The sequence below is a fragment of the Triturus cristatus genome, chromosome 2_1 (assembly GCF_964204655.1).
Source record: "Triturus cristatus chromosome 2_1, aTriCri1.1, whole genome shotgun sequence".
In the NCBI taxonomy this organism is placed as follows: domain Eukaryota; kingdom Metazoa; phylum Chordata; class Amphibia; order Caudata; family Salamandridae; genus Triturus; species Triturus cristatus.
This window is the reverse complement of record NC_140581.1, coordinates 161,282,400-161,292,345: the sequence shown is the minus strand read 5'-3', so window position 1 is coordinate 161,292,345 and position 9,946 is coordinate 161,282,400.

Below are 9,946 nucleotides of genomic sequence, written 5' to 3'. Positions count from 1 at the left end.
ATGAAGATAGAGGAGGCATACTAAGTTGAAGGTTTTATAATTAATCGCAGCCCATGCGTGCTTCTGAACTTTTGGAGTCCATACTTCTGGTTGGTATGCATCTCCACTATTAAGGTTGGCTTGACCATTACTTGGGGTGGACATATATATATTTGGGGTGTGCAAAATGGATTTTGCACAATAATGCTACATTTCAGTGAAATTACGCTAAGTTGTGTGTAATTATGCAAAATGCAAATCTGTCATTTAATGCTATACTGTAGTGTCAAATGCGTCCTTGCTTCAATTTTTGTCACAAGAGCACAGTTCACACTATAAAATAGTGTAGAAAAGGCACACACATTCTCTTGTTCATATGTGTTTGTGGTAACTTTTAACTAAATAATGGTGTATTTTCAGGATTTTTATTTAATACATATTATGTGAAGTAAGGTGATGTAATATGTTATGTGATGATATGTTATTTCCCAAATTATGCAAATTACACAAGGTAAATACAATTTCACCCTGGTCTAATAGAGATCCACTCATTACAGACTTAACTCCTGTCTTTTTGTGGTCACTTACATATATAATTGTAATGGAAATGTCCTCTCTCACAGAATCTGAAGAAATAAATTACTGTAGGTAGGATAGAAAAGCTGAGCTTGAGTGCCTAATCCATCGGTTAATAGTTTTTCTGTTATCATGTGTTACATTTTTACATTAAAGATCCAAAAGTAGGGATCGAGTAAATCTCTCCAGTTCATATCACAATTTACATTTAGGTCAGCCTGAAAAGTAAACATACCACCCTATTTCTGCGAGATATACCACCGCTGCTTCTCTCTTTACTATCTTGTAGAAGTTAAGCACATCTCTTTGTAGATAATACTGTTGGTTAGAACTGCCAGCCTACTAGGACGTACAAAGTTATGCAGGTTTCCTAAATGTTGAGGACCATGTAATCTGCTTCAGCAAAACATGACATAAATCTAACACAAACACATCACCCAGCATTGATAAAGACACAGAAAGGATTATGTATTGCCTCGTTAAATTTAAAGGATCTTGCAGATTGCATTAAATGCAAGGAAAAATACTTAACATTTTTGTACTAATGTTAATGTTTCACTAAACCGAAATTTAGCAATTTGTTTCCTTTAAGTGAAACATTAATTTCTCTGAAAAACTGTGTATCACATGTTTTTAACTCACATAAAGGGTACCCCTTAACAGAGAAATACTCTTGGGCATACCCTTGGGTGTTTTTAATCTAACTGGACCTTTGTATAATGTTCTGGAAATAATATGTTAGAACTCCAATTTTTGGTTTAGCTCGCTGGTGTAATATCATCTTACTCTAGTGCGGTGGTCAGCAAAGATGAAGCATACCCAAAAATGTTGCGGGTGAGGTAACCCCTTAAATATCAATTTTTGAGCTGGCAGGTTAGAAGATCTGTAGTAGAAAGAGAAATAGATTTACCCTCTAATTGTTAAATATACCCAGGCACCTTGTATGTGTATACCCCACAAACCCTGGCACTGACCTGACTAAGCCCCTCAACACATATGGTCACTTGTTGGGCTGGGAGGTGCTGGACTCCAAACACTTGCTTCACTTATCACTCTTCATTGTAACTGTAGCTTTTATCTTAGACCTGGAAACATTGGCTACCAAAATACACATATCACTAGATATTAGGGAATCATCATTTCATCAGTATCTAGAAAAATATTACTGTGACCGGAAGATGTACTACTAACACTGTCAGAACTGGCATCTTTAATTCCCCAAGCCATGACAATTAATAAAGCCTTCTCCAAAGTTTCTGGACATTGAGTCAATCAGCTGGAGGTGTGCCCAACTCTGCCATAAGCAGGGCGAATTGACTGATTGCCCCGCCTTTAGAGCCTGCAGAGCACAAGTGTAGTAAGGAATCCCTTAATACGTACATACATTGTTAAGTTAGCATAACCACGTTCGATGTTAGAAAACCATCTTGCTGCTTTTGCGCACGACACTGCGTCTACATGTTATTGTTTAAACAAACTGCTGACTCGCGCTTTGCCTCACACGAGAGCAATCTGTTGTTACCATCCCGAGCTCTGCGCAGCGACCTTGGTCTGTACATGGTGTAACAAACAGTCTGGGTTGTTAGACAATGCATGTTTTCCACTCGAGGTTGATCGACCCACTATTTAGCCATAACACACAGGCAGCTGCGAATACCTGAAAGCTGGTGCTTTTAATATTGCAGACATCATGTTTAATATTCAGACCGAAGACGAGCCTTCCTGTGAGAAGACTCCTGATGCTCCTGTGATGTGATTTCACTAAGCTGATCTTTGAGGTATGGGGTCCCCTATTCAAGCCTAAGAGACCTTTTATTAGCATATTAATAATATTAGCTTCTTAGTAAAGGGAAGGTGGTAGTATCCACTGTCATTTATAACATGATCACTCCTTTTATATTCTATGGTATTGTAACGATGCTGATGGTTTTAATTATAATCATTTGTCTGCTTGTATTAGCCAAAGTACTGCATCTGAGGACACGTGGTCTATAAAAATAAATTCTTTTTATTTTCACCGTGTCTCTGTTTATTCTTGTTGTGGACTGCTGTGAGAATAATATACGAACAGGTATTTCCGATTCCCACCATTCCTGAGAGTACACTGAGTCGCTTGTTCTGGGTTGTCTTTTCATTGGGATCGCCGAGCCAAATCTCGGATAACGAATGGGACACTTATGCTAGCCGGATACTGGGTTCTGGGTTCTGAGGTGAGTTTCTGGTACACCACAATTCACTGAGGTCCTGGGGATCTACGCATAGTTCTGTGTATAAGCAGAATCCCTGCAACATGGCGCACCTAAAGTTTGGTCTATGAGTTGAAACGCCTTAGTAGTGCTTATATTAGTCCACAACACCCTCATTCTTGTTTCCGGATAACAAGTCTGACGGATTTAAACCTACCTATTTCTGTTGATATAGGTTTCTTCAAGCTTGATCATTAAAAAGGTTATTGAACCCTTGTGCTACTGATTACTTCGAGTGTAGCTTGTCCTTATGGCGGTAGATATAGCGGCGCATAGCCGTGCAGCTCTGAAACGTCATTTGACGCAGTATGGGGTGCCGGACACTGGTATGAACGTCATCTTTGTGGTAGGAGCCGATGCGGCTCATCCTTATGAGTTATTCTACTCTTGGGTGACGCTTCCGGCAGTGAGTGAGGACGATAACTCCTTTCATTCTTACACTGCCACTGCCGTGCCAGCGAACTATACACCGTATAGGACACAGGAAATACCAATATCTGCTTGGCAGCATCTTATTTGGTTTAATGGCGCCCTTCCCCATGCGGTTATACCGCCGAGAATGGGCCCTTTATCAATTGCAGGGGCCACTTGGCCGGTACTAGCCGGATTTACGCCTCATCCCCGTTACCTCACGGTGACGGTGGCTGAATTGCGTGTACTACACACTGCCCTTATTACAGTATATAGGGCGTTGGTACAGTACGTGTCATGCAATGTGCAGGCGGGGGCACCTGCTGTTGCGGGACAGCCTACTGACCACCACGCGGTGGTCATTAGTCCTGTTATGGTTAATTCTGTTATGGGCAAGCGCCCCCAAAATCGGGATGATTTCCCTTTTTGGCTTGCTGAAAAATTTGACCAAATAGAAGCGGTTTACCCGAATACTACTCCTGTGGAGAAACACAGGATCCTTACCATAAGTTTGCCTAAAGACTTGGTCCCCGACATTGATGATTGTGTAAATTGGGGCAAGGTCTTTGCAGCGACGTACTCGCAGTGCTTTGGCACTCCGTCTATGTCGGTGCTGCCCTCTGTTATTAAACGTGTTCAAGATAACCACGGAGCGGAGTCTGCGATAGAATTAGGCATGCGGCTCCTCGGACAGTTTGACCTGGTGGCTACCATGATAATGTGTAACCTTAAGGGTGATGCTATGCAGTTCCAAGTTCGTAATGAACTGAAGAAAGTTGCTGATGAGGACAAGCCGCGGGAGTTTGCGAAAATAATCTCGTCGGCGTACAGAGATTTGGGTCGTAGCTCTTTAGGAGTTAAACCTGTGAGCAAAACTCCCAAAATTAAGCAGCAGGGTAAGGCGGAAGCCTCTGGTAGGGATGACCGTCCAAACTTTCCGAAACAGAGTTGGCGGTCCAAACAACAGGGAAAGCAGCAGCAGAAACAGGGGTCTCGGCCTGCCTCTCCCGTTCAGTCAGGTAGTGAGCGCACTTATGATCTGCGTGATCGTGCTACTATTAAGTCTCCTGATAGATTTCAGGTTTCTGAACAACGTTCTCCTCGTTCTTCACAGGAAACATCGGCTTCACAGTCCGGTGGCGGAGGCGGTGGCAAAGGTCGGGGGGCTCCATAAACACGTGACCAACCCCGACAGACTGAGGGTAAAGGCAAGCAGGACGAATTTGCACGACAAAGACCCCCGTTTCAGAAGAAGAAAGTGGCTGCTCTGACGGCAAGGTATGCCTCAGATAGTGCGGACACAGCTTCGGAACCGGACATGGGCGCTGACGCTCCTGGACAGCACAGCGGAAATTACCATAGCCCGTCAAGCTCTGCGTCCATTTCTGGCGGCGACAGCAACTGATATATTGGTTACTGTTGAAACAGCTGACACCAGAGTGGCTCCCCCTGACAGACTTTAAGAAATAGTCTTACTAATTGAGGGTGACATACAACGTACAATAAAGGGGATTTTTTGGGATAATCTGACTACCACATATGATATCCTCCTAGCGGAGGCAGATTGGCCCCCAGCTTTCATTTTAGAAGCTCCTAGAGGGGAGGAGGTAATCCTCCCGTCCTTTGCGCACACGGTGCCTAAGGACCAGGCTAAAGTGTACGCTGAGGAGTGGGCACTGGCGCTTGCGCCGGCGGTGTACCGTACTCAAGTGGGATGGGACCGGTTGTCCCCCTGCCATGAGATTCCATTGCGGTCTATGCCCCAGCCTCAACCCCAATATCCCATGCGTCGTGAAGCTAGACCGCACGTCGCTGCAATCCTTGAACAATTGGAATATCAGGGTGTTATTGAAACTTGTGTGTCCCCTATGAATAACCCTTTATTCACTGTGACGAAGCCTGACGGGTCGTACCGTTTAGTTTTGGATTACCGGCACTTAAATTCGCATTGCCGGACCTGCGCGGTACAAAATACTCACAGCTCGGCTCTTGTCGACAGTCTCGTGGGTAAGAGATTTAAAACGACACTTGACATTTCCAATGGCTTTTTTAGCCATAACCTGTCCACACTGAGTAGCCAGTGGACGGCGTTTACTTCGGGCGGCAAACAAAAACAGTTCACAAGATTGGCCATGGGCTATAAAAACAGCCCTGGCGTCTTTTCCGCTCGCGTGGTCTCTCTCTTAGAGAGAATAGACCCCGACGCATACTCCTATGTTGACGATATCTACCTCACGGATGATGAGCTGATGCCACATCTGTCTCGAGTCGACAATATTATAGTGAGTTTTGCAGACTATGGCTACAAATTTAATTTTGCGAAGTCTCACATCGCGGAATATACAGTGTTGTTTTTGGGCTACGAGCTCAACAATGAAGGTAAGGGATTGGCTCCTCACTTTCTGGAGAAGTGCGCATGCCTGCGTGCTCCTACAACACTGAAAAAATTACAATCTTTGCTGGGCTTTCTGAATTTCGGACGTACGTATATTCCTGATTATGCCCAGCGTATCAAGCCGCTTTACGCCTTGGTACAACCTTCTTTTTCGAAGTCTAGCTGGCAGCTAGAACATACTGCTATTCTTCAGTCTTTACAGGCTGATCTTCTTGCTTCACAATACTTATTGACGCGTGATAATCGCACTAACCTGGTAATAAGAATAGTACCAGGCACAGTGGGTTTCACGTACTTGAGAAAGTTCTGACGGCAGTACAGATGGCGATCCTTAAAGAACGCGCACTGTCACATGGAAAACAGATACTGGTTGTAACACCGTATCCTGCCCTAGAGGCGGTGACAAAGGCAAGTGTACCAAATTCTAAAGCTTTGCATCCACGGTGGATACAATGGGCCACGACTCTGACGTCGCCAGATGTCACTTATATCTTTGACGCTTCTTTACAGACTCAGGAGTACTTACAGTATGAATTCGTTCATCCAGCTCCTCTGTCTTTGCGCCCGCTCGAAGAATACCATTGTGTCATATACACTGACGGCTCGGCGCAGCCGGCGATTGGATCGAAGCATGCTTATTCTGCGGCTTGCGCAATTGTCGTAGGTACATTCGTAAATGGTGAATTCCAATCTGATGCAGTGAATACGCAGTCATTGGGTGATTGTACCGCGCAATTGGCGGAGCTTCGGGCTCTGGTGCTTGCACTGGAGTTTGCTGATCCCCGAGTCACTACTCTTATAGTGAGTGACTCCTTTTATTGTGTCCAGTCCTACAATGACAATTTACACTTCTGGTCTCAGAACGATTATCGAGATACCAAAGGTAGCACAATTAAGCATAAACTGCTTTGGGTTCGAGTGGCAGACTTTAAAGAACGTCTCCCTCTTGTGAATGTTATTCACACTCTTGGTCACCAACGACTTGGTGTCCATGCTGTCGGTAACAGCTTGGCTGACGAGGCAGCAAAAACCGCAGTGTCTACGTACTTAGTGGCAGCAGTTACAAGATCTAAAAGTAAGATTTATGATGACATCTTGGCAGCTATTGCTGCTACAGAGAAGGGAAGTGATTACCCAAAGGGTTTTCCTTCTCGTTATTTTTATCACTTAAGTCCTGATAACGTCCCGTTAGTGAGGATTAACGATGTTGGTGACAGAATTATTCCCAACGCGGACTGCAGACCATCTCTGATACTAGCAGCGCACGAGGGGTTGGCGTCAGCCCACGCCAGCCTGTCCGCTACTATATCTCTGTTACAACAACGTTATTGGTGGTTTGGTTTATATAAATAAGCGCGCGCTTATGTTCTTGATTGTGACATTTGCCAACAGATTAAACCTTCCACTGTTGCGCGCCCACCACAAACACAGTTGTACATATCTAATAAACCATTTGGTTGTGTTTATCTAGATCACTGCGGTCCTTTTTCTTCTGATACTGCGTACAAGTATATCTTGGTTGCAGTGGATTCGTGCACACGTTTTCTTTGGGTATGGCCACAAAGGAGTGCTGATTCACGGACTGTCATCAGGGATTTGCGTGTCTTTGTGGGAACTTTTGCGTGTGGTACCTTCCATTCTGATCAGGGCCCTGCGTTCGCCTCTAAGGCTTACAAGGAGGCTATGAGAAATTTGGGGGTCCAAGTCAAATTTTCGTCCCCCTACCGACCTGAGGGTAATAGTGTGGTGGAGCGAATGAACCGTGACTTAAAGCAATCTTTGACAGCACGGGTTTTAGGCACAGGCCGGAATTGGCTAGCCCATCTGTATAACGTCCAACGTGCACTTAATAATCTCCCTAGAAGGTCTCTGGGTGGGCGGACCCCATACATGATGTTCTTCGGAATCAGAATGTTTGTCCCAGACCTTGATGGTCTAGACATGGCGGCGTCGACCGCACCCTTTGACGTAGATGATCACTGTGCTGTTTTGCAGACCCTACAAGAAGCCAGAGACACTCTTTCGAAGGAACACTTGCCCTCCACATCTGATGCTGAGCTTCAGATTCCGGTAGTCGGCTGGCTACCCCGAGTTGGAGACCTGGTCTGTGAGAAGGTGGAGAACAAGAAGGAGTTCGGCCCCTCTTACCGTGCACCAGTTCCAGTGCTTGGAGTGCAGGGTACAAGAACAGTCATTTTACCTCCACTTCCTGGTCGCAAAGAAAACAGGTACATCTCTATTGACAATGTAAAACTTCAGCGAGTGGCCGATACTTCTTAGTATGACTCCAGCAGTTTCATGCCAGACGATGCAAAGAAATTCAGTGTTGCTTCCTGCTTCTCCCACCTTGTCTGATGTTACCATTGAGATGCAGTCAGTTACTGATCCCTTGTTAATACCGTTGGCTGGTGGTCTGCACGAAAAGACTGAGTATGCTTATCCTACAAATGGTCACTCGCCTGTTTTACAATCTACGGCGGTTGACCAGTCCCGTTTCTCCTTTGACACTAACTCATTGCCCTCCACTCCCCCTTCGAACATTGCTGTTTTTGCTAGTTGGTTTAAAATACATTTTTTGGTTACCCCTTGGACATACATCTGGCTGGTGCTTTTCAGTATTTTCTTGTTTATGTCCATTGGATTTGTAATAGTGTTTTTCCGTCTGGTGGATGGCCACTATCTCAAAGAGAGATCAACAATTAGACTTATCAATGGAACTTTGGCCCCCCACTCCTCGTCCCACATCATGAAAAGGGACCAGACTTTTGTGAATATTACTGCCTGGCCCGTTTTGGATGGAATTGCTTGGGATGCTGTTAAATTCCAAATTCATGGTCCTACAGAGGTCATCAATGTACCTAATATATTTCGTGTTTCTATGGGTGATGTGGTTAAGCAGAACATACGTTCTGATGATTGGGATGTTCGTGCCATTGAAGCACTGTTTTCTGATTTGAAATATTATGCCGCTTTTGATGCAGAAGATTTATATGAAAATGCGGCTAACTATGCAGAACAGTATTGTTTTCAGCATTATGGCAATCACTTCCTGCATAAAGCGAACACATTTCGTAATTTTGTAAATTTTACCCAATGGGAACACTGTCCCACCCCGTCTTTCGGCAGTTCGCCTACATTGGTTGATAAGTATACTTATTTTACTGATTTCAGTGTTTCCAACCCGGCATCCTTTTATTTTAAAGTGATGCCTGAGTCTGCCTCGAAGGTTAGACTGACACATACCAAATTACTCTATTCTAAGTCCTTTATGGATGAGTTGTCAATCAAAGGTTATGATCTGTGGAAGGCTACTATTGATCTTAAATCGGTTTGGGGTTCCAAACCATGGCAGATTCAGGGAACTGAAGCTTTACATCGTGCCTGTCTTGTACCAAATCATATGTTGTTTTTAAATTCAACCATCTTCCAGACCACCTGTTTCGCATTGGCCACTTCTAAAAAGCTAAATTTCCCTTCTGTTCCGGATCTGGGCGCTTACCCAAATTGGGATAACCATACAGATCTGTCCCTTCCTGCTTTGCAGTCATTAGTTTCTAATACATCTTTCAATATTTCGAAATTTAGTAGCGAAGGATGGTTAATTTGGCAAAGCAGTTCCGATACCTGTCAACGTCGTTTTCTAGGTCTGAAACCGGGGTTTACTCAGCAACGCGTGGACCCTCGGTTTGAGTCCTCTCATACAGTAACTACCTACTCTGTAGGGAAATTATGTCAATCCTGGCTGCGACATTCCACCTTGGCATCTGTCAAAGTTCATTTATCAAAATTACATGACAAAATAGATTTGATTGATTTTGTTAAAGGTCCTGTGAGTGGCAGATCCAAGAGGTGGGCGTATGCTATTTACAACGAAGTATGGAAATTGTCACAAATTGAGGCAGCTTCAAGATTAAGGGCCATTGATCAAGCAAATATGGAAAAAGTTTTGGCAGTTATAGATAACAGCATTAACACACTTTCTTCCAGAATTTATACATTAGACAATATTGTTTCTTCAATTGTTGATATTGTACATGATGATATGTCTGTATTGTATCATGGTCAAAACCAGTTGCGTTCTGTTATGCAGTTTGCATGGACATTACAAACGTTAAAGGCAGGAAAGGTCCCCTGGGACTATCTGAATACAACATCATTATTCCTTCCCTTTAACCTTACTGTAAAACAGCAGTTCATGTCCATGAAGGATGCTACATATTCATTGTTACACATTGAAAAATTGGAGCCGTTACCTTTCTCTGTGGCGGAATTAAATTCAGCCGTGTGGTTAGTACATGGGTTGATCACGCTCCCTTTCGCGCTTTTTAAGTTTACGTCC